This window comes from Bos taurus, chromosome 20, assembly GCF_002263795.3.
Source record: "Bos taurus isolate L1 Dominette 01449 registration number 42190680 breed Hereford chromosome 20, ARS-UCD2.0, whole genome shotgun sequence".
NCBI lineage: Eukaryota > Metazoa > Chordata > Mammalia > Artiodactyla > Bovidae > Bos > Bos taurus.
In genome coordinates this window covers 1420246-1446653 of record NC_037347.1, presented here as the reverse complement: position 1 = coordinate 1446653, position 26408 = coordinate 1420246, and the positions used below count along the sequence as shown (strand labels likewise).

Genomic DNA, 26408 nt, shown 5'->3' with positions numbered 1-26408 from the left:
AAATAGGCAGGGTGACAACGTACAGCCTCGATGTACTCCTCTCCCAATCTGGAACCAGTCTGTTGTTCTATGTCCAGTTCTAACCATTGCTTCCTGACCTGCATACAGATTTCTCAGAGATCAGGTCAGGTGGTCTGGTATTCCCATGTTTTTAAGAATTTTCCACAGTTTGTTGTGATCCACACAGTCAAAGGCTTTGGCATAGTCAATAAAGCAGAAGTAGATGTTTTTCTGGAACTCTCTTGCTTTTTCTGTGATCCAGTGGATGTTGGCAATTTGATCTCTGGTTCGTCTGCCTTTTCTAAATCCAGCTTGAACATCTGGAAGTTCACGGTTCATGTATTGCTGAAGCCTGGCTTGGAGAGTTTTGAGCATTACTTTTTACTGTTGTATTATTGCAATTGATGCCACAGAGAAAATATGTTTAGTTGGTGTCTTGAAGGTACATTTTGGACACTGACTAACTTTAGAAGGACAGTTGGTGGATCAGGTATGAAGTCACTGATGGAGATGAAAATCTGAAGGACGCTGTACCAAAGGAAATTGCTAGCTGAAAGCATCAGTTGCAGCCTCAAGTTTAGTGTAGCAAGTTAAGACAGCCTTTACCTTCTGATAGTCTCTGAGGCTGTCTTATGGAGGATGAGCTCAGTTTATTCATTAGAGCTGATAACTTGTGAACTTTAAATCAGTTGCAGATTTTGAACATGACAACCGTGCTTCTTTTGAGAGGCTGACATCATAAAACCAAGAATTTTATGACAGTGAACTCAGGGCCTTTTGTGCTGTTCTAGGCAGTATTTTACTTGACATTAGGGAGATGTTGTGTAAATACTTCAGTGATAGAAATGCAGAAGAGTAATTATTCTTGTTCAAATAATAGCATAAACAATTGAGCTCAGATTCTGGGATTTACTCAACTAACCCTCAAAACATGCTTTGCTGTTGCTGGGAAGTGTGTGGAAGTTGCTCAGTCGTGTCCAACTCTTTGCAACCCCATAGACTATAGCCTGCCAGGCTCCTTTGTCCATGGAATTCTCCAGGCAATAATACTGTAGTGAGTAGCTGTTCCTTCTCCAGGGGATCTTCCCAACCCAGGCATTGAACCCAGGTCTCCCGCATTGCAGGTGAATTCTTTACCAGCTGAACTACCAGGGAAGCTGGAATGTATAGAAAAAAGAAAAAAAAATCTTATTGTTTTTTTGAGAGACAAGTCACAGACTGGGAAAAAAATATTGACTATGCATCTGTATGATAAAGAAGTTGTATCAGAATATATAAAGAACTGTTAACAGTTCAATAATAAGAAGGCAAACAATCCAATTAAAAATGAGTAAAAGATGCAAGCAGACACTTTGGTTAATGCAGACAAAAGGTACTCAATAACACCAGTCATTAGTGAAATACAAAGTATAATGAGATACTACTTCAGAACCACTAGAATGAATAAAGTTTAAAAGACTGCTAACACCAAGTGTGAGCAACCCAAATGTCTATCAACATGCGAATACCTTTGTATGTCTGTATAATGGGATACTACTCAGAAAAAAAATAGAAAGTAATGAAGCAGTAACATAGAGAAATCTCAAAATAACTATACTGAGTGAAAAAGCCAGGCAAAGAAGAATGTACATATTGTATGATTCCTTCCATATAAAATTTTAGAAAATGCGGACAGAGAGCCATAATAGTAGGTGCCTGAAGATGGGACTGTATTGCAGGAGAGTGACACGAAGGAACTTTGAGAGATGATGTATTTGTTCAGTATCTTGATTGTGGTGATGGTTTCACAGGTGTATAGATATATCAGAAGTCATCAAATTGTACATATTCAGTATGTGCAGTTTATTGTATGTCAGTTATACCTCAATAAAGCTGTTTTATCAAAAGGAAACGTAGATTGGGAGAAAATATTTGCAATATATAATACTAAAAAAGGATTAATATCCACAGTGTTAAAATAAAAGTTTCCACAGATCAATAGGAAAAAAAAAAAGCAACTCAATAGGAAAATGGGCAAAACCACAGTAGCAGGAATGTAAGAAAGCAGGGAGAAAGTAAATGGTTTTACAATATTCTAACATCCTGGAGTTTCTTGGGAAGTGGAAAAGTACTCATGATATTAGATTTAAACTCAGTAAGAATGAATATTTGTAATTTCCAGGAAAATAACTATAGTATTAAAATGTATGAGTGACAAGAGAAGAGACTTTAAAAACAAAATGCTTCCCATCCCAAAAGCTCTGAGGTTAAATCTTTCCTGTTCACTGTTCAAAAAAAGACCAATTTTTGGACTGTTCAGGTCTCTTACTTTTTTTTTTTCTGGTTTGTGGTAAGAATTGTGTGTATATGTAAATATAGCATTTGGTTTTTTTATTTTTGCTGCTGATATTTATTACCACTGATGTTGTTTTTACTGTGATCAGTTATCTTCCCCGTGCTAGAGAGAAAATAGTGATGGAAAATTTAATCTGCTGCTTACCCAAAACCAATGTAAACTGCTTAGCTGAGGAGTTTGAATTCGTAATTTAAATGTACAATACATGTCTCCTGTGCTTTATCTGTGCCAGCATGGTGTCCTTTGCAAGTAGATAACTGAGAGTTTGCTTTTAAATTTGTTACAGGCACAAAGACAGATTCCTCGGCCACTTAGACGTCTCCGCCGCCTCATGCAGGCCCTGCCCTTTAGCCTAACGCCCATTGGTTTACCTTGTCTTTTGATGCTCAGCCAAGCCCAGGGACTGCCAGAGGGCCAGGCGAGAGACCTAAGTGTGGAGACTGAAGTCTGCAGTATCTCCACGAAGTAAATTATTACTGTTCTGTCAAGTTCATATTTATTCACATATTTGCTTCTGCTATTTTTAAATATTACTTCATGGCTCTCTGGTGCTTCAGTCTGACATCACTTGCCTTCCACTTTTGAATTTACTTTATTTTTTCTTTTATGATGAGTCTGCTGCTGACAAATTCCCTCAATATTTATTTATATAAAATGTCTTTATTTTGCCTTCATTTTTAAAGGATATTTTTGTTGGGAATTGAATTATTAGTAATAAATGAACAGTTATTTCCCTTCAGTGTTTTCCAGAGATACTTTCATTGTCTTCTCACTTCCATCATTTATGTTGTCAGTATCATTTTTGTCTCTTTTGTTACTAATGCATCTTGTTTCTTTGTCTACTTTTCTTTTTATTTTGAAAAAATTCAAAACAATAGAAAACTTGAAAAAATAGTATCATGAAAACCTATATTGTACCAATAGAGACCAATTTTTAACACTTTCCACATTTATCTTCTCTCTCTGCCCATATATTTGCAGGGAGAGAGGAAAAAAAACACACATATATACTTATACGCGTATGTGTGTGTGAGTTTGTATTAGATCTTCAGGAATATATTGCAGATGACATCATTGTCAAAATTTGGTTTTGTAGGTTGGACTTCCTGGTAAACTGACTCTGAGGACTCTAAGAATCTGTTATGCAGGATGTTTACTACAGGCTTCCTTTTAATCAAGACCTGCGAGAGAGGAAAAAGAAGTAGGGCTGGAAGAACAGTGGCCTGAAACACACTGTTTTGCCAACACTGGAAAGTGCGAATCAAGCACTGTGAGGCTAGGGATTCTATCATAACCACCAGCAAGGAGTCTTTATTTTCCAAGTGTCCCTTGCCTCACAGAGTTGCTTAGGGAAGTAAAGATCATTGTAGAATTAAAGTCTTCAATATAATATTCAGTAACGAGAAGACCATATTTATCATCAATCAAAAATCTGTTCTTAACAGTAGAGTCTGTGTATCCTAATCCACCTTGCCAACTACTCTGTCCTTTTTTTCACCAACTGTTCTGTCAGTTTTTTGGATTGAGAGATTCTAATGCTAGGCAGGAGTCTTCTCACAGTCTCTACTCAGGGTCTTCTGAGTCTGAAAGTACAGTTTTGGCTGAGACTGTGACCTCATGAGACTTGGAGTCTTCTTTCAAACTCATTTGTTGTTGTCAGGATTCAGTGTCTTGTAATTATAGACTATTACCCCATTTATATAATCCCTATGGTGTAGTCCCTTCTTTCATGCTTGTTGTCAGCAGAGAGAGCTCTCAGCTCCTAGAGGCTACCCTCAGGTGCTTGTCACATGTCCCCGTCCTTAGGCAGTTCACACGTGGCTGCTTGCTTCAAGGCCAGCAGGAGAATCTCACTCCTGTCTGCTATGATAGAGTCTCATACAATATAACCTAATTGCAAGAGTAACTATCCCATCAGAGTTACAGTCCCCATGCACACTCACAAGGAGGGAATTATATAGCACATGTTCATGAGCAGATAAGAATCTTGGGTGCTGTCTTAGAGTTCTGTGTACTGCAGCAAGATTTAATGACAGTGATGAAAATGATGTTTGAAGAACTGCTTGATTCCCAGATCATATGATTGAGTAAACTGCTTAACAAATGAAAAAAACAAACAAACAAAAAAAAAAACAGATAAAGATGGTAGTATTTCAGAAGGGAATGATTTAGCTATCAGGGAATTAAGAAATGCCTTTGGAAAAAATTGTTAAATACCCTAGGTATATATATTTTTTTAAAGCAGTTCAGGTAATTAGCCTTGAAATAAGTTTCCCTGGTGACTCAGACAGTAACAAATCTGCCTGCAATGCAGGAAACCCAGGTTGATTCCCTGGATCAGGAAGATCCCTTGGAGAAAGAAATGGCTACCCACTCCAGTATTCTTGCCTGGAGAATGCCATGAACAGAGGATCCTGATGGGCTACGGTCCATGGGGTCACAAAGAGGCAGACACGACTGAGTGACTTTTACTTTCCACTTTCCAAAGGATATTATATTATGCTCCCATAAAATTTGTTAAAGAAATTTTGTGTTTCCAAACAATGAAAAGGCGATTCATTCTTTATCCTAATAATTAGAAGATAGTTATAACTCAAATTTTGTAAGTTATAGAAATGAAAATGGAGGCAATTACATTTTAAAAATGTAATTTTGTAAAGTAAATCCCCCAATCACATTTAGCCCTCGCTATTTACTATGAAATTTTGGTCATGATTTTTTTTTTAATTTTATTTTATTTTTAAACTTTACAGTATTGTATTAGTTTTGCCAAATATCGAAATGAATCCGCCACAGGTATACATTTGTTCCCCAAAATTGGTCACGATTTTTAATTGGTTTAGTTTATGTGGGGTTTTTCTGAGCTCAATTTCCCTTGGGTAATGAAGGCCTGCACTTGAAAAAAGCATCATGGCTGGGGAGATGATCAAATCTGGTGTGTGACAGAGACTATTGCCATCTAATGGTTAGCTATCATTCAAAAATGCTGTGCAGTTATGGGACTAAGCTATCATTTTAAATATCTACAGATATTAGCTCAGCTGGTTAGACTGCTCATGAAAGTATTTGTTGAGCCATAGTCTTAGTTTTTCCCAGGGATGATATTCAGAATTATTTACAACCAAGAAGGTATGGGCACTGATGAGTCAGAATGAATGTTTTCCGTAAACAAACGGTAGGGCCATAGTGGGGCATGTTATGCAGATAAACAAATATCACCGTGATTTGGGTATTTCATTTCACCCTGGTTCAGTTGTCAAGCTGCATTGCTAATCTCAGCTTACTTTATACGTGACTATGCTAATATCACACTAGCCAAAGGAAGAGGGTAAATTCCCATCAAACTGTTTGAGGGTCTAAAGCTTAGTACTCAAGCATTTAAAAAGATCATGAAAACTCTTTTCTTCCCCCTCACAATCTCTTCTTTTTTGTTGTTTTTTGTTTTGTTTTGGTCAGGCCAACATTCCCAAACGGAGGAGTGATAGCTAGGACAAGAGTGGGACTCTAGTTCGGTCTGCATGCTGGGAGACTGCACCTAGGATGCATTAGACTTACATTCCAGGTAGTAAAAATCAGTGGTTTAAAATCAACTAAGTTATTACTATTTTTTTTTCTTTAAAATGGGAATGAAGAGAGAAAAAAGTCTCTCTCTCTATATAGAACACCTCCTTCGGCCTTTGCACTAGGACCTGCTTGTCGTGTCTTGGCCTTGTCCTGTGCTAGATCACTTCCCTTGTCCTTAGAAACTCAGATGGTTAAAGCACTGCCAACACTGACTTGATCAAAGTGTTTTTCACTGTTCTTGTTGCTCCTTTACTTGTCTACTTATTATATTTTCAAAAGTATATATTTTAAAAGTACATAAGTAACACGTAATTTTGTGTTTGTAAAAACAGCTCGTCAACTGCAGAACATAGAGGAAGAAAGTGACGATCTCCTTTCAGGTCCTTCTTCCATCCAATCCTATTCCTTCTCTAGAGATAGTTGTTATTGTCTGGTCCTTTAATGCTTTCTTCTGTGCATTTATATATACCCAGATGTGTGTTTGCCTGTATGCACTAAAAATTAAGAATCACCCTTTACATATTGTTCTGCAACTTTTTTTTTCATCTCACAGTTTACTTTGCAGAGTTTTCTATGGCAGAAATTAAAGCTGTATTCTATTCTTTTTATTTCTTTTTTTGACTATTATTTTTTATTATATAAATTTCAAGTGTACACCATTATAGCTCAACATACAGAGTAATCAGAACCACAAGCCTAGTTAGCATCCATCAGCATACAGTTGACCCCTTTTACGCATTTCACCCACCCCCACGTCCCTCTTCCCTTCTGTAACCACTAATCTGCTCTCTGTATCTATGAGTTTGCTTTTATTTTATGAGTTTGTTGTTTGGTTTTGTGGTTGTTGTTGAGGCATTTTTTAGATTCCACATATGAATAAAATTATATGGTATTTGTATTTCTCCTTCTGACTTATTTCACTTAGCATAATACCCTTCACAGATGGTAGGATTTTATTTATTTTATGGCCAAGTAGTATTCCATTGTGTATGTATACTACATCTTTATCCATTCATGCATTGATGGACATTTAGGTTTTTTTCCATATCTTGGCTATTATAAGTAATGCTGCAGTGAACACAGGGGTGCATATATTTTTGTGGCTTGGCGTTTTTGTGTTCTCTGGGTAAATGCCCAGAAGTGGAATAGCTAGGCCATGTGATAGTGCTAATCTTGAATTTTTGAGGAATCTCCTCCATACTATTTTCCGTAATATACACCAGTTTACAGTCCCACTAATAGTGTTAGGAGGGTTCCCTTTTCTCCATATCCTTCTCAACATTTGTTATTCCTTATTTTTTCTGTAATAGTCATTCTAACAGGTATAAAGTTATGGCTCATTGAAGTTTTGATTTGCTTTTCCCTAATAGTGATGTTGGATATCTTTCATATGCCTATTGGCCATCTGTATGTCTTCTTTGGAAAAATTTTTATTCAGATCATCTGCCTATTTTCAAATTGTTTTTTTTTTTTTAGTTATATGTATTTTTTCTATATTTTGAGTATTAAAATATAGTACTTTATCGGGTATGTGACATGCAAATATCTCCCTCCCAGTGCCTTTTCATTTTTAATTAGACTATAATTGCTTTACAATGTTGTATTAGTTCTTGATGTACAGCAGTGTGAATCAGCCATATGTTTCTTCTCTCTCTTGAGCCCTCCTCCCACGCTCCCCATCCCACCCATCTAGGTCATAACAGAGTGCTGAACTGAGCTCCCTGTGGCACACAGCAGGTCCCCACTGTCTGTTTACTCATGAGAGTGTATGTATGTCACTGCTACTGTCTCAGTTCATTCCACCCTCTCCTTCCCCTGTTATCTCCACAAGTCCATTCATTCTGTCTGTGCCTCTATTCCTGCCCTGCAATTAGGTTCATCTGTACCACTTTTCTAGATTCCATATATATGATGTTTGTTTTTCTCTTTAAAAAACCAGGGTATGTGATACTGCTAGCCTTGTTCTTATGGATCACATTCTTTTTATTTATTTATTTATTTATTTTGGCCGGGCCCCTAACAAACGCCTTCCGCCCAGCGGTTGAAGACGGAGAGTTCCGTCACTGAGGCCAAACCAAAGGACGCGTCTTCAAGACCGCCCCTCTGCCCGGGCTCCCAAGTCAAGAGCCTTCGCATCTGCGCACTCCACATTCTTTTTAAATGCTGCATAATCATGTGTTCAAAATAAGAATCAGGCTAACATGAATTGAATACCTGGTATGTGTCACACAGTGTTCTGGCTTTTTGGAGTGGTATCACAGTTAATTCTAACAATAGCTCTACAAAAATGGAAATGTTCATCTTCTTGTTACCATTAGAAGAAACGGTCACTGAGCAGCTAAGAAATTTGGCCAGGGTCACATAGCTGGAAAGCAACAGAGCTATGATCCCAAGCAGTCTGGGTTTGGAGATCATGTTCCAATCATTACTCTTTGCTCCTAGTATAGGTATATCATACTTTATTATGATTAGCATTGCCCTATTCATGGACATTTAGGTTACTCCAATATTAGATTATTTTACATGACACTGCATTCAAAAACCCCAGTTGAGGTGTCTTTGTGTGCCTGTGCAAATATGTCTGCTGATAGAGTCCTAAAAAGACATTTAAAAGTATGATAGTTCACATTTTTAAAGCACATTTTTAAGTGTAATAGTTCAAGTAAGAGGAGACCAATGTATTTGGTTAATTATTGACCCTGATCATGATCAAATTCAGAGCAAGATATGACAGGTAAATCTTCAGGATTTGACAAATGTCTGAGCTCTCAAGCTATTTATCCTTTTATACCATGATCTCATCCTTTGCTTCATAGACCCTGCAAAACTCCTCCCGTTATCTGTCTCATGGAGAGGTTGCCTAGTCCACAATGTTACTCTGCCTCAAATTCCAGTTTATTTCATTTGCATTTGACTTGTCTCATAATAATGCAGTCAGCATGCAGAGGAAGTCCAGTTGCCTAGGGGACTGTAAGTAGGGAGCACACTTCCATGTCATTGGGATCTCCTTGGGTCATTTTGTTGTTTGGACGCTTAACAGACCTCTTGGATTATGCTTGTTCTTATGCTCACAAAAATATAAATATCTCTGCCTTTTAAAATTTAAAGGTCTCATCCACCTATATTCCTTTTTTCTATAAATTTTCTAGTTCACTTTTTGCTTTTATTCGCTAATCTTGTCACCTGTCTCTGCTCCCCTGACACATTCACTTTCTGAACAATATTGAACACTCAACACAGATGTCATTTTTTCAAGGTCCTATGTTTATGTTAAGTGTCTCATTTAGATGGGTGCCTTAACTGGGTCCAGAGAGGGGAATGTCTAAGTAGTCAGGTATCTTTGCCTTGATTTACAGACCTGGAAATGGAAGCAGGGGGTCACTTCTGAGTGCCCTGGGACACAGAGTAAGCAGAGGATATGATAGCGAGAGGACAGGGTCGTATTTAACATGAAACTTCTTTTTCTTGGGAACTACATGAGAGGTCTACACCAGTATGAGCAGAGGACATCTTTACAAGACCTCTACTCTGATAATTTTCTGAGAAGCCAGAATTTGAGCTTGTTGGTTGTGTTTGTTGGTAGACTTATATTCTGCTTTCTGGACAAATACTCTTTCTGTTTATACCTCAACACAGTCTATGCTCCATTAAGCTTTTAATAGTAAATATTGCATTTTGTTCCTTGTACCTCTGGTAAACTAATGGTACCTGTCTGCTAAGTTGCTTCAGTTGTGTCTGACTCTATGCGACCCTTTGGACTGTAGCCCACCAAGCTCCTCTGTCCATGAAATTCTCCAGGCAAGAATACTGGAGTGGGTTGCCATGCCCTCCTTCAGGGGAACTTCCTAACCCAGGAATCAAACCTGTGTCTCTTATATCTCCTGCAGTGGATTCTTTACTGTCTGAATCACCTGGGAAGCCCAAACTGATGGTAGAAAATCTAAATCAAGTGTTTAAAAGAAATTCAGTTATGAGCCTCCTTTTATTTTTATGTACACTATACAACTCCCTCAGTCAGAAACACACATTTTTTTTTCATTTTGTCTCTCCATTAATGGCCTATTTAAATCATGATCTTTCTCATTCTCCATGAAGACAAACATTGATACAAACGTCTTATCGCTGAGTTAAAGTCAATTCCTAAAAGATAACTCTGACCTCTTTCTAGATTCTTGTGAGACTCTCCCTTGAAATACTTCCCCATGCATGTGAGCTGGGGGACCAGGAGGGCAAGTCTCCCCCACTGAAGGGAGAATCTGCTGGTGAGCTGTGCAGTAAAGTAAACTGCAGTCACGTGTGAGCCTCCATGGCGATGGAGCTGATAAGGACTGAAGGGTCTCCTGAAAACAGTGCCTTCTGTTATCACCAGCTCTGCCAAAGCAGAGTAAGCCACAAAAGCATTTAAGTTCTGGAGCATTTCCCAGATTTACTCCATCTCATGTGGTTTTTTTTTTTTTTTTTTTTGATAAGCGAATGCCCACGGTTAAATAAACAAAATGCAAAAGCAGACTTGCTATGGACAATAAACTAGAGAGGGTAATTGACATTTTCCCATTTATTGATTATTAGATTTGAGACACGCAATCTGTTTCCTATTAAAATAGCATTTTTTGAGGAAAAAACTAGACAAAACACTAAGATATATGTTTCTATATTCATTGAAATATCTACCTTCTACTCTTTTGGCCAATCAGTCATTGTTAGGCCAGATTAATTGAAAAAGGTGAAAGATGTACATCTCCTAGTTTCCTATTAAGTTTCAGACTTGGCCCTTTTCTCTGATAATTAAAACACTATCATTAAGAGGCTAGTCTTGAAATTATTTCCATTTGATTGCTGAGAACTCCCATTTTTCAAAGGGATGAAAAAGAATCCTGATAAAAGGTAAGATCATCATTATCATCATCCTCTTTGTCATCATGACAGTGCATTTTCACTGAGAAAAAGACCATTTTGAGGTTGCAAGCATCTATGAATTTCTACAGTTCTGCCTTTCAGTTTCCAAAAATATATATTTAAAATGGCATAGAAGTCTCCATAGGAGAGCCTAACTCTGCTTATCTTTTTGATGTGAGAGGTAAGCTGACTTTGTGGGAACAGATTTCTTTTATACTCTGTAATCATAAAAATATCATATCCCCATTTCCCTGTGGGATACGATTATATAGAAGGAAGCCGCAGCAAATCTCTTACCATATGTTGATGTTATGAGCTATACTAATCATTTTCATAACTCGCTATTAGTATCCTGCTCCCAAGTCAGGCTGAATCAAAGAAGTGTTTGAATTAATTCTAACTACTGCCACCACCGAGATTTCCTTTGAACTCACTGCTATATATTTATGAGTACATACATTTTTTCTTGCCTCTGGAAAATATTATTTAATAGGGAAGGAGCTTGTCTGAGCCAAATTCCTTCAGGCCTGAGAACCCATTCAATCACTGTGAATTCTGAATTCTGAATTTTTCAGGCTAAATTCCATCTAAATAGATGAGAAGATTTCTATTTCTATTTTATTTAGTGTGAGATTTTATGATGGAGTTACTGGTTTCTTCAAACATTCCATTGAAAGAAATAGAATTTAAAGCGTATGTGGGGTTTCTGCTTTGTTTTTGTTTTGAAGATCGTCTATCCTAGAATGAGGTTGACTTCACAAGCCACAGGTAGAAATCACCTTCAGCTTCCTGCAGCATGTCACTGAGAATGGAGCTCCATTCTGATCTTGAGGAAGATCAGTTGCTGCCTTGGCATTTTGCTGATCCCAGGCTCCCTAAAGCAACTGCAAGCTGGGACTCCTCCTTAAGTAGCCTGATCCCCTGGGCCCCCAGCTGAAGAGCCTGCCCAACTCTAAAATATTGCATCTTCCTGGAGCCCTGTGCAGACAGGCTCTACTACCCTCCTTGATACCTTTACGTATTAACCTAGATCTAGGCTGAATTTTCCATACCCTTTGGAGCCCCAAATAATGAACTTCTGGCTTTGAGAGTCAGGTCTAGAACTACTCAATATTTGATAAATCCAGTCCCAGTCTATTTTGTACCCACTTTCCTTCCCAGCCCATCAGCTCATGCCATTAGCAGTTAGCACCAGAATTGTGACAGGCGTTTCCTTTCCTCAGGAAAGGAAAATTGCAAACAACCTTAAATATGGAATCTCAACAACTAGATAAGCAAGACTACTTCTGTAATCTATCAAAGTATTAACAAATGTAATGGTTCATTTTCTGTTTACAGTTTTATGTATTTTATATATTATACACCTTTCTGTTTATGTTGATAATTGAGAACTGATTAGACTCCCAGATGCATTATAATATGTGATTAAATTATAAGCCACTGGGTGTCACTCTTAAACTGTGCAAATGTGGCTTCAGTAGTGACTTTTCAATAGTGAATTGGAAATGGACAGTTAGAGATACAGCCAGGGATAGAAACCATTTGAACTGTTTGGGTGGGTACATTTGCAATGTCAGTGAACTGTGGCAGAGTTTGCCCTTAGGTTCTTATATATTTTCTCTGACTCATTTTTCAGTGGCAGTTAAACAGGAATAATAATTGGAAAAAATCCCCTCAGCATTAAAAAGACAGAAAGACTTGCATTAATCCATTCAACATATGTATTAATCACACACTACAAGTAGGATATTAGACTAATGAACTTTGAGATTATAAGAAAAAGTGAATTTGCATCATGCATGAAAGTGAAAGTGGCTCAGTCATGTCCGACCCCATGGACTATACAGTCCATGGAATTCTCCAGGCCAGAATACTGGAGTGGGTAGCTGTTCCCTTCTCCAAGGGACTTTCCCAACCCAGGGATCAAACCCAGGTCTCCCACATTGCAGTCAGATTCTTTACCAGCTGAGCCACCAGGAAAGACCAAGAGTACTGGAGTAGGTAGCCTATTCCTTCTCTAGCAGATCTTTTTTTTTTTTTTTTAATTTAAGTCTATTTAATTAGAGGCTAATTACTTTCTAACTGGGGTCTTCTGTAATGCAGGCTGATTCTTAACTTATTGGAATGCAACTATAATAAAAGAAAATTCTTCCTGTTATTCCTCTCAATGAATTTGTGCCTCAGATTAATTTTCCTACTGCCCATCAACCTTAGGCTCAAGCTTTTACATTCTGCTCTGTGATACTGGATCTGGGACTATGCAGGCTATTCCCCAGGCTTCTGTGATGGCTGGCTTCTGGTTAGGGTCTGCCCACTAGAGGCATTGGCTGGAGGTTATAAGTTGATAAGAAAGCAGAAGGAATATTCTTCTTGTTTTCAGTTGTAGTCAATTTCCCTTCATTTGTTGCATTCATAAAAGGTTCCGCCTCCACCTAATCTCAGCATTTCTAGCATCAGTTCTCCTGTGACTCCTTTAGCAGTGCCATACTTCCTCTTAGAACTCCTATCAGAGGACAGGTAGCAGTCACGTGTTGTCTTCCTCAGACCGTCTGAGTAGTGGTACCTTGGGGGTCTGAGCATCTGCTCTGTGGAAACACTCCCCGCAAGCCCCCAGGTTTTGGTAGACCATTTCTGCTCTTTTACACTTCCAGCTCCAAGAGTGGTAGCGCTGCTTCCCAAGCTCCTAATACCAGGGTTATCTTAGAAACCTTTTCCCCTCTCTCGGCCTTCTAATCCTGTGTAACTGTTCCCCTGTATCAACTCATCTCTCTCTGAAACACCTAGCATGGCTTCTGACAGAGTTCAGACTACAGTGAGCATGAGATGAGACATACACATGTTCTCTTTCTTCATTCACTGTCAGATTGTGTGTGCTTCTCGTGGTTGAGAAATATCTTGTAATACCGAGAGTCTAGTGTTCACTATTAATAATGTGTTTTTCAATCAATACGGGTCCTCATTACAAGCCAAATGGTCAGCTGAAAAAAAGTAGAAAAAAAAGGCTTCACACAATAAAGGATGTAATGATATGCTGACTGTTCCAACACGAGGGGAAACCTGGCCATGTTGGACTTAATGAAAAGTGATCTCCAAATTGCCCCTTTCTAGGAGATTTCCCAGAATGACTTGATCATATAATAGTTTTACCTTTCATGTTGACTTTAAAAACTAAACCTCTCATAACACGTCTCCATAGTATATAATCTTGCTAAGTTGAGTAGGACAATTGTTGTTGCCTTAAGGAAGTTACAACTAGTAGAAGAAATAGGCGTGTAAAAACAGAGAAAACCATAATGTGCACTGTAGTGTTCATTGCAGCATTTACAATAGCCAGGACATGGAAGCAACCTACATGTCCATCAACAGAAGAATGGATACAGAAGTTGTGGTGCACATATACAGTGAATACTACTCAGCCATAAAAAAAGAATGAAATAATGCCATTTGCACCAACATGGATGGATCTAGAGATTGTCATACTGAGTGAAGTAGACAGAGAAAGACAAATATCATATGATATTGCTTATATGTGTGGAGAAGGAAGTGGCAACCCACTCCAGTTTTCTTGGCTGAAAAATCCCATGGATGGAGGAGCCTGGTGGGCTACAGCCCATGGAGTTGCAAAAGAGTCTGACAGAGCAACTAACACTTACATGCAGTATCTTTTTAAAAGGGTCCAAATAAACTTATCTGTTAGACAGAAACTGAGTTACAGATGTAGCAAACAAACTTGTGAGGTTAAGGAGGGGTGGATAAATTGGGAGATTGGGATCAACATATACACACTACTATATATAAAGTAGATAACTAATGAGGACCTACTGTAGAGCACAGGGAACTCTGCTCAATACTCTGTAATGGCCTATATGGGAAGAGAATCTATACCAGAGAGAATGCATGTACCAGGTGAATTAACTGATTCACCTGAAGCTAGCAACATGGTAAATCAAGTATAGTCCAATACAATTTTTAAAAAACAGAGAGACAAAACATGGCAGTGTTTGATAGGAGCAATATATAGAACAAAGCCATTTGTCACCTGTTTGTAGTGAGACTTCATGAAATAGGTTGAAAGATAGAGGGGAGAACAGGGAACATGATGCACAGATTCTGCTAGAAATTTCATTCACTCCCCTGCTTAAAGCAAGAAATTATTATGGTTATTGTTATTACGATTACTTCCAATAGCTTTAAAGACCTATTGGAAGAAGAGTCTTACCCAGTCATGGAGTTTTGCTTGGTATATAACGTTTTCTTCTCTTGCCATAATTTAGTGTTATTTTATTTTATTGTTCTCAGTGACAGTGGAGAACATCTGATTCCTTCTTTAAGGCCCCTCAGTAATACCTTCTTTAAAGGAGTAACAGACTAGTGTTAATTCTTTGTTTTATGCTGTCAGAGTTTCTTTTTCAGTTTGTTTGATTTTTCCCCCCCTAGAAAACACGTGATTATATTCCCTGGTCCAATTTCTATTGGCCCCCATCCTTCATGTCTCACTTCTTGAACCGATGAAATAATCATTGTCCTTTCAGCACAGAACACAGAGCTTGGTAAGACAGGGAAAGAAATCTCCCAGCTATAGTGCTGGGACCATCAATCCATGGGAGCTTTGAACCCTGATACGTTTCATCCTCTTACCAGGTCATTTATCTTTGAAGGTGGTGATATACTAGGGTGAGAGATGACCTAATGATGAGGGACATCTTCACAAGTTATCATTTGAAGAAGTGGTTTTTGAAGAATAAGGAGGAGATGTGCGAGGGGGTCTAGCAGTGAACTCTTCAACTACTAAATCTTTTGAGATTCAGCACTGTTTCACAATATATTTGCCTAAAATTCTTGAGGGATTCATTTAAAGGAGAGGAGCAAGAGGAAAAGAGAGGGGTTTGAAGCTGAGGAGAGAATATTTGTTGCTTTTGCTTTTTTCCCTCATGATCTGAGCTTATTTGAATGGTTTTTGTCCTGCCAAGTGACTTAGTTTGAGGGATCTTCCCCTGGTTTTGAATAGTGATGGGAGTGTAGAACAAATTTTTCCCTGAAAATGCCCCTGCTGTTACTTTGAACTATATCAAAGCACACTCCATGCATAATTCTTTGCATTTATCTCTTCTTTTTATGGCAACTCATTCCAGATGAATGCGACAACCTGAGCGGTACTAAGACAATGTAAGTGATAAACTTATTTAAAATGGATTTTACTTTACCTTATAACAAAATATCTGTGTAACTATAGCTTGCCGAGTAGAATGTAAAGCTTTTTACAAATGAAGGCTCTAATGAGATACTGATATGTTTTGAAAATTGGCCCAGGAGATTGTTAGAAGAACTTGGCAGCCTTACAACCTTACGGTATAGACAAACTTCTGCGTGGAATAACACAATTCATATACACCTTAATGGGAACCTCCTGGCTCTGACTCATAGCAAGACATGAAGCCAAACAATCTAGTCTGTAGTGCTTGTTCAAGTTCCTGATGTAAATCTGGAGGCATATTTACTTTGTATTTTCTGAAGTGAATGATGTCAGGGTGGCCAGGATTTCAGGTAAGAAACACTAATGGATAGTTAAGAGACAATTAACTTTCAAAAAAATCAATGTCAAAGATACTCAGAAGGTAAGCCAGAAGAGACTTTATTTTCAAACAAAAAAACAAATAGGTAAGAGCCCACAGAAAGAAAGCCAGTGGAGGGATTTAGCTTTATTTAGAAGTCATCCAAACAGGTATGTGAAGAGAAATAAAGCTAGGTTCTAGACAAAGAAAAAATAATTAAGGGAGCTAAATCTTAGCCTGTACCTGGATCATAAGGATATCTTAAAGAATTTCAAAATTGCAGTCAGTTAATTAAATAAAAATATCAAACCAACTGTTACCGCTATTATCATTTGGGTTAGACAGCTGATTGATTGACTAGTTACTTTGCTATCTTATGAAATGAAATTGAGAATCAGTATAATATTAGTCATATCTGTGTAACATGATTAAATTACTTCAGGACAATCAAATTAATATGTTTTACTATCCCCACAACTGATTGTTTTAAAGGTAATTTGATCCACAGTGATGCAGCAAAATCTACTTTTGAGATGGGCTTCCAAGGCTGGTTCAACTGTGATTATTTTAGTTGTGAAAACAGTCTCAGTCTCCATGACCTAAGCAATACAGGTGGTTGGGGCAATTCTCCAAGTACTTTAATTCAGCAAAAACATTGGCTTTCTGGAAATTACCTGGGTCATTTGACATGTGTTTTGCTTGAGCTAGTTCAATAATTTTCCCAATTGTCTACTTTGGTTTTGCCAGAGAGAGACAATCTTATGATGTCTGGACACAAATATAAGCTGGAGATGGAGAATTTTCTTTGCTATTGGGCTTAAAGGATTTTTCCGAGTTGGCAAGTGCAGTCTCATCTAAAATTAGGGGAAAATTGTTGGTCTAGGTCCGTGCACTGGAAATGTGTGGAGTGAAATAACAGAGATCTGTAGATGTTCCAGGTTAGAGCCGGAATGCCACAACACTTAGCTTTACAATCAGACTTACAGATACAGGATTTTCCATACCAGTGTTCCTCAAAGTTTTTATTAATCATTCTTTCCAATAATCAGGATTGCACTAACCTAGAAAAAGTCTGTATTCTAAAGAAAGAAGTTTGTAAGGTTATAGTAGGAAATTATAAGCTTAAAATGCTAGGATAAGATGTCATTTAAATGCCAGAGTGTGAGATGATATGGAGTGGTGGAGACTGGCAAGCTGGAACATTCATGCTCCTTCTAAAGGTGGCATCCATTACTCAACTTCAGCCAATGCATACAGTGTGCAGACGTGGTCCCAGACTTGCCAGATCTTCCATTTTTCAACAAAATTCAGGAACCTAGATCTTTATATTAAATTCTCCAATGTTTATATGTTAGCAATCCCTTGAACTTTGCTGGGCCCAGTTAATAACACCTCCTCTCATCTCCTTTTGATTTCATTACCAGTAGAGAAATGACACAGAAATTAGACAGCTGGAGATCAAGATGTCAACATTATTACTGACAAAGTTGATGGAAGAACAAAGCTGAAATGTATTTTCTAATTACCACTCTTCTCAGAAGAAACCTTGGGTATGCAGAAGTGTTTGGTCAGGAGAGAAACAATGGAAAAAAGAGGAATGATAGTGCTCTCAGATTGTTAATCGAGTAACTCTATCCAATTAAGAGATAAGAACCAGTGAATGTCAGACCTAAGCTCCTCCCCATCAGGATGAGAGATCAGAGAGCTAGAATGGAAGTCCCCACTGCTGTCACTGTCACATGCACATTAAAACATAAGGTAGGAAGAAGGCCAGGGAAGGGAAGTCCTACCGTCTGCTGTGCTGTGCTTAATTGCTCAGGTGTCCGACTCTTTGCAACCCCAAGAGCTGTAGCCCACCAGGCTGCTCCGTCCATGGGATTCTCCAGGCAAGAATACGGGGAGTGGGTTGCCACGCCCTCCTCCAGGGGATCTTCCCAACCCAGGGAAGTCCAGGATAGTAACGAGTCATTCATTTTATAAAATGTTGTGTGGGGCAAACACAACTTTACTCAGCCTGCAGATACCCAGTTTGCAACTTCTGGTTTGCACTTACTCTGTTTTTAAACTTGTCAGTTAATTGTACCTTTTAGGACTAAAAATTTGCAGTAATATTACTGTAGGCATAAGTATTAAAAATAAAAATTTCTCTACTTTTATAGAAATTCAGCACATCAGAATACTTTTTGATGGTTTTGTGCAATAATTTAATAGTCGTGTCTTCGTCCATAGATTAGATTTTCCTGAAAATGTGTGTTGGTAAATAAATTTCAGTTGATGTCCAGTCCTGCACTCTTTTCGGCCTTCCCAGGTGGTGCTAGTGGTAAAGAACCAGCCTGCCGATGCAGAAGGCCTGAGATGTGGGTTGGATCCCTGGGTCCGGAAGATCCCCTGGAGGAGGGCATGGCAGCCCACTCCAGTATTCTTGCCTGGAGAATCCCATGGACAGAGGAATCTAGTGCGCTGCAGTCTATAGGGTCACAAAGAGTCAGACACAGCTGAAGCGACTTGGCGGCATACAGGCACGCCTGTACTCTTTTTATCTATGTGACCCCACAAAGAAAGCCAGTATTTAAGGTTCACAGCCCCAGTTCTGACTTCACATTTCTCTTTCACTTATGCTTTGGTTTCATATCTGCTGAAACTGTTACTTACTTTCAGTTTCTGTCCTTGCCTCATCCTTCTGTTGATATTTTAACATCTGAGGTTGTTTTCCCGGTGACTGTTTTGACTTCTCTAGGATTCTGGTTCCTCTTCCCCTACCCATTTCCAGCCATGCTCCCTCGAGTTGCTTTGAGTAAACACTCCTCTAGTTCCAGCCCCAGAGATCCCCACACTGTGTGGTTCTCCCGTTAGGCTTGCTTCAGACCCTTAACAGGAAATAGCATTCATAGTTTTTCCATTCTTGGGTGGTTCTGGAAATGTTTATTAAATACATTTTGCAATGAGTGGACCATTGGCTGGGCAATGATATTTGTCATAACAGGATTGGTCTTGTTCTAATGGTTTGGCATTGTAAATGGGTTTCTAATTCAGCAGAGAAAGAAAACAAAGTCATCCTTGATGAAAATATCTTAAGAAAAAATATTTCTTCTCTGATGTGACTGAATCTCAAGAAGTATTTTTAAAATATAGCTTCATTTTTGTAAAATTCCCTTCTTAGAATCATAACTGACTAAAAATGTTTTTAATTTCACTGTAGCAATGGTCTGGGTGTTTTGGATGTGTAGACCTAATTTACTGCTTACACTTTAGTGTGTTTTTGATTATTCAAGAACTTTATTTTTTATTAGGCAAATGACATCCACATATCAAAATGATGACCCTTTTCTTGCATAGTATCCTGAGAATTTTCTCCTCTGGAGCTTTCTTCCACCCATGTTCAAGGGAGGTCTTGGGGGTCAGAGTGCTTTGAAGTGGGTACTAAACAGGATAAAGGAATCCGTGCCTGGTATTGTCCCTTTTTGTTCTAAGATGACCCTACTGGATAGATTTACTATATCTGTGGGGGGATGGGGGAAAATCTTAGCTCTGGCTTCTCAACCTTTTCAGCTATGGGCCTTGAACCTCTGCTCCTGCCAGCACAGTCCAGTAGGGAAGTTAGTCTGTACCAAGGCAGGCAAAAGGCCAGAAGACTTGGCCCTGCCAGCCATAATCTATGCAGAGTCAGGCTGGAAGCCACAGGTTCTAACTAGAGTAAACCCTAGGCATGCAGCATCCATAAAATCATGGCCACCCCATGATTTCCATTTATTGAGTGCTTGCAATGGCTTTGTAACTGTACTGTTTTTCATATATTACTTCTTTTCATTTAATCCTTGCAATAGCCACGAGATAGGGATCCTTATGGATGAAGCAACTCAGTGGTTAAAAACATGCACAGGGTCACATAGCTAGTTAGTAGCAGAGCTACGATTTTAAGCTGGATATCTGATCCATTGCTCGTCAAACATGGCCCATTGGTCTGTCACTACTGTTTGGCTTTTACCTAGGCATTCTGTTCAGCATTCCAGTTCTCCATCTGGCTGGGAACCATGGCGTTTGCCCAGCTTTTAATAAACTCTACCCAGGTAGATATAAAGCTGCTACGCACAGGGTGTTCGAATATATCTTTTACCCTGAACTCTCAGAGACTTAGTTTGCTAGAGTTGTCACAATGAAATACCATAGACTGGGCGGCTTGAAAAACAGAAATGTATTTTTCTCATGGTTCTGGAGACTAGCAGTCCGAGACCAAGGTGTTGCAGGTTTGGTCTCCTCTAAGGCCTCTCTCTTGCCTTTGCAGTGGCTGTCTTCTTGCTGTGTCCTCTCACTTGGTCCTCTTTCTGTGTGTGTGTCCTTGGTGTCTGTTTGTCCTAATCTCTTCTAATTAGGACACTAATCAGATTGGACTCAAGCCCACTCTAACAGCTTTATTTTAACCTAATAACCGTTTTAAAGGTCCCGTCTCCAAATACAGTCCTTTTCTGAAGTACTGGAGATTAGGGTTTCAGTACATAAATTTAGAGGGTGAAGCAATTTAGCCCATAACAGGGATCAAGAGCTATCACCCCTGCCCCTGAGAATTGTCAAGCCAACTGGAAATTGAAACCATAGATTTTGTACTCCATTGCTCCATATCCTCGGAGAAGGCAGTGGCAACCCACTCTAGTACTCTTGCCTGGAAAATCCCATGGATGGAGGAGCCTGGTAGGCTGCAGTCCATGGGGTCGCTAGGAGTTGGACACGACTGAGCAACTTCACTTTCACTTTCCCCTTTCATGCATTGGAGAAGGAAATGGCAACCTACTCCAGTGTTCTTGCCTGGAGAACCCAGGGGCCCGGGGGAGCCTGGTGGGCTGCCATCTATGGGGTCACACAGAGTCAGACATGACTGAAGTGATTAGCAGCAGCAGCTCCATATCCTGATTTCTGCCCATTCCTCACTGGCCATTCCACAGAGAGAGAGAGAGACAGAGAGAGACTGACTTCAAAACACCTGTTTCTGTGCCCACAGCTGAAAAGACTGGTGTTTAAGGCCATTCTCTTAATATGGAAATTGCTTCTTGGGCTCAAATCTTATTGAAGATTAAATACATGTATATCTTTGTTTGAGGGTCTTCATATTCATCTTAAGGCCACTTTTTGATTGTTACATCATAAAATGACCCTCATCTCTCAAGTACACACCTTTATAGGTGATGAGCATTGAAAGTATCTTTTGGGGAGGTCTTAGCAGTAGAATATAGTAGTTATGTATACAAACTCTGGGTTCTGATTGCCTGGGTTAGTATTTAAGCTCCATCTTTCCTTCATTATGTCACATTTTCCATATGTAAAGGGGAAAATAATAGCATTCACTTATTGGATTTTTTGTTAGAATTAAATGAGTTAAACATAGAATGAAGTTACAATAATGTCTGGCCTACGTTAAGTACTCACACATTTTAGATCTAAATTTTATTATTAGTGTGTGAATTTATAGAAGTATCTTTATCCTCTAGTGTTATTTTATCCTGGGTAATGTTTATGAAATGCACATATGTGTATCATTTATGGCATTTTTTAAGTCTACAAAAGACAAAAATTCAACCCAAATTGTCTTACACATGTCAAATAAGTTATTGGCTCTTGTAAATCAAGTAATTCAAAGACATACCAGCTTCAGATATGACTTGATCCAAGACTCAAAAGTTGTCTCCGGACTTTACTTTTTCTCTACACATTTCTCAGCTGTGTTGCCTTGGTGTTACCTCCATTCTTGTTGGCTCTCTTCTCATGCTTGAATGGTGACTGTTGTCAGCTCTTGGAGCTGCATGCTTCTGTGTTGAAATCGATCAGAAAAAAGTGAGCATCTTTATCCTAGAATTTCCAAGGAATAGTCAGGGGTCAACTCTGATTGGACTGGGTAAGCCCATGTGTTCGTCTTTGATTGGATTACTGATGCCATCTGGATGCAGGACTTTGGCCAGGTCCAAGTCATTCATCCCATTCTTGAGTTAAAGTTAGAGTCAATTTCACTAGAAGCACATAGGTTGAAAGTGGAGGAAATTAGGATATAGATACTAGAAAAAAGATACAAAGATTATAGACAGCACAATGATGAATGCTTTTAAATGTATTTGGAGGACTTTGAGTATAACTATGAGAACTCTGAGGTTGTTGGTATTTCTCCCAGCAATGTTTATTCCAGTTTGTGATTTGACAAACCTCAGAAATATCATCAACCTCAGATATGCAGATGATACCACTCTAATGACAGAAAATGAAGAGGAACTAAAGAGCCTCTTGATGAAGGTGAAAGAGGAGAGTGAAAAAGCTGGCTTAAAACTCAACATTCAAAAAACGAAGATCATGGCATATGGTCCCATCACGTCATGGCAAATAGAAGGGGAAAAAGTGGAAATAGTGACAGATTTTATTTTCTTGGGCTCCAAAGTCACTGCAGATGGTGACTGCAGCCATGAAATTAAAAGACACTTGCTCCTTAGGAGAAAAGTTATGACCAACCTAGACAGCATATTAAAAAGCAGAGACATCACTTTGCCAACAAAGGTCCAATTAGTCAAAGCTATGGTTTTTCCAGTAGTCATGTATGGATGTGAGAGGTGGACCGGAAAGAAGGCTAAGCACTGAAGGATTGATGCTTTTGAACTATGGAGTTAGAGAAGAGTCCCTTGGACAGCAAGGAAAGCAAACCAGTCAATCCTAAAAGAAATCAGTCCTGAATATTCATTGGAAGGACTTATGCTGAAGCTGAAGCTGCAATACTTTGGCCACCTGATGAGAAGAGCCAACTCATTGGAAAAGACCCTGATGCTGGGAAAGATTGAGGGCGGGAGGAGAATAGGGTTACAGAGGATGAGATGTTCAGGAAGAGAACCGTGTGACAAAGGATGAGATAGTTGAATGGCATCATTGGCTCAATGGACAAGAGTTTGAGCAAACTCCAGGAGATAGTGAAGTACAGGAAGGCTGGTGTGTGGCAGTCCATGGGGTCACAAAGAGTTGGACATGACTTAGTGACTTGACAACATTGAGGACTCTAGTACATACTAAAATTCAGACCAAGCTCATTATGTTGGATGACTAATTATGTCTAGCATTATATAAAAGACAACACTAATGCTAATTAGAGAGAATTTCCTACATGAGTCAAGTCTATATGTCTGTATGTTAAAATACACAATGCTAAGGCATAAAAATTTTTCACATTTTGTTTTCTAAAAATGGAGAAGGGGTTTTTGACTCCTCTTTTTCATTATAGCCACTTCCCTCCACCTGCAAAAAGGGACCACTTTGGGTGGATCACTACATGATTTAAGAATTCATCTTTTCTCCTTTGGGGTGATATTCTGGCCTGGTCCCACTACACTGGGGGAGAATCTAGCCATCTCTCTTTCAATGCTTCTTCATCACCAGATCCTAAGAATTCCAGTTCAGGCTTAGGCACTAAAAACTTTGCAGAGATAAGCACTCAAATTCGCCAGGCTTTGTTGAGACAGAATAGGCTTTCTACTTGCTTCTAGTCCATTCAAACCTGTCTCACTTGGCCTCAGGAGATCTCTATGGATTTGAGCCCAGCATGCTTGAATTCTACTTTGGCATTTGGGGTTAAAGCCCCTGTGTTTTGCTTCCTTTGTTTAATATCTCCCTTGGAAACGTTATAAAAGAAGTAGTGGTGTGCCCAAGGCAAGAATTCAGGTAGTGCTAGGGCCCCTGACTGAAATGCCATCATAATATCTTTATACCAATACTTAACTGCACGTAATTGTACACTGCAAACAAAACTTTTGAGAACATTTAGATATAATATTATTGTCTCTGAATTCCAGAATTAAAGTTCCAAAGAATGAATAAAAGAGAAATCAAGGACTCATTATATGGCTCACATGCTTGAAGAATATAGATCAGTAGTCTGAGCTGGGCTGTCAAAACCCCTCATTAAGAACAAAGAAATCTGGCTCAGAGAACCAAACTTGAGTAAAACATCTTAATGGAACCAACTGTTTACTAATATGATTTCCATGGGAGGAATCTGGCCCTAACTCAAATTTTTTTTAATACAAATTAATCTACTAAGGGGATTTGTTTTCTTAACCCGAAGCCTGAAAATCATTTTTGTGAAGTACACCACTGTATACAGGGTGACTGTTTGTGCATTCCTCCTTGTTAGGAAAAAGAATGGAAAACATCAAATCTTGTCAAATGAAGCAAAGGAAAAAAATTAGTCTTTCATTTGTAGGAGAGAAAATAACACTATGGAGATTCAAATGCCTGCTTTGTATTACAAGGCAGTCTCTAATTGAGCCCTCCTTCAAAAAGGCAACTTCACAACTTATTTCTTAGAAATTCCCTCTAATTTAAACTGCTCAACAGTTTAGCATCTGAGAATGTCTCCTTCTGAGCTGGAAAGACTAATGATCAAAAAGAAACATGTGAGATATAAAGATACTTAACTTATCTCAGGCGAGTTCAGTGATTTAGAAGAGATTGATATGCCAGTTTTTCCTTATTTTAATGACCTTTCCCGCATGTGGCTTCCCTGATTCCCGTAATAACACTTTGTTTATACAGATAATTTTCTCTCCAGCAGGAGCTCTTACATGCTTTAATAACCTTTTCTCATAAATCAGCTCAGTATACTGTGAAGTTGATGAGGCACAGGGGCTAGGAAGGGTTCCCTCAAGACTGCCAACTGGGCCTCTGTTGCTCCACTGCCCCCTCCTGCACCTCCAAGTGGGCTGATGTTGGTGTAGGGGCCTGGAGGTAGGACTTGACTGGGTGGGGAGGTCACCCCATAGTAGCCCAGGAGCGAGTGCAAACTCTGAAAAACAGCAGTGTTTGAGAAGTTCCCACGTGAAGGGTCACTGAGAGTTGGACACGATTTAGTGACTGAACAACAGCAACGTGAAGAAACAAAATCTGAATTTTAAAAAAAGAACTTACTTTTAGTGCTTGATTGATTAATTTTGGAGAAGGAAATGGCAACCCACTCCAGTATTCTTGCCTGGGAAATGCCATGGATAGAGCAGCCTGCCTGGCTACAGACCATGGGATCGCAGAGTCCTGCACAACTGAATACACACACACACATTTGTTTATTTATTTGCTTGTTTAGTTATTATTTGTTTTGGCTGTGCTGGCCCTTCGTGGCGGCACTTGGGCCCAGTAGTTGCAATGCTCAGGCCTAGGTGCAGCGTGTAGGATCTTAATTCCCTGACTAGGGATCAAACCCAGGCCCCTGCCATTGGGAGTGTGGAGTCTTATCTACTGGACTACCAGGGAAGTCCCTCAAATTGGAATTTTTATCCAAATCGAGTGAGTCTTGGGTCAGAGATTCTAGGGTTGGACTTTCATTATCTCTAAGGAATTCCATACGTTTTCCTGATCCAAGCCTCCATTTACTGGGTTGGCCAAAATGTTTGTTTGAGTTTTTCCATAACATGTTACAGAAAAACCAGAATGAACTTTTTGGCCAACACAATAGAAATGAAAAAAATACCTCTCCTGGATGATTTGGGTGAATTAGATGGTATCCATTTGGTAGCATGAGACAGAAATAGAACTCAAATTGGCATTGACACAAAAGAAAAATTAATGGATGATGTTGTTGAGATCATCCAGAGAAGAGTCCAGAGAAGGACTTCAGGAGCAATCTAATCGAGGGTATCAAATGATATTAAGGTGTTTTTTTCTTTTTCTAACCTCTTGGCTTTGGTTCCCACTAGATGATCTCAGCCAGGTTTTTTACACATAGTGAGAGAAATGGCAGTTAGTCCTAATCTTAATAACTTAGATCCAAAGGAAAAGAGAGACCTCCTTTCTCTTGGCATGCCTATATCAAACTTCATAGTTTACATTGGGGTTCACGCTTAGGGTTGTATATTCTCTGGGTTTGGACAAATGCATAATGACATGTACCCGCCATTATAGTGTCACACAGAATACTTTCACTGTCCTAAAACATCCTCGGTACGCCACATATCCCTCCCTCTACCCTACCTCCACCTCTTGCATTGGTATTTCACTGTTCCCATAGTTTTTCCTTTTCTAGCATATCATATAGTTGGAACCATAGACTG

The 26408-nt window shown here is 39.0% G+C and overlaps 1 long non-coding RNA gene across 3 annotated transcripts in view; it reads left to right on the top strand.

Annotated features, from left to right (window-relative positions):
* LOC104975179 (uncharacterized) overlaps positions 1-26408 on the top strand; it is a 108101-nt gene that overhangs the window by 30420 nt on the left and 51273 nt on the right. For all 3 annotated transcript variants that reach the window (XR_009491903.1, XR_009491902.1, XR_003031198.2), the window contains exon 3: positions 15928-15961. This is a non-coding gene — a long non-coding RNA (uncharacterized lncRNA). The remainder of the gene's footprint in view (positions 1-15927; positions 15962-26408) is intronic.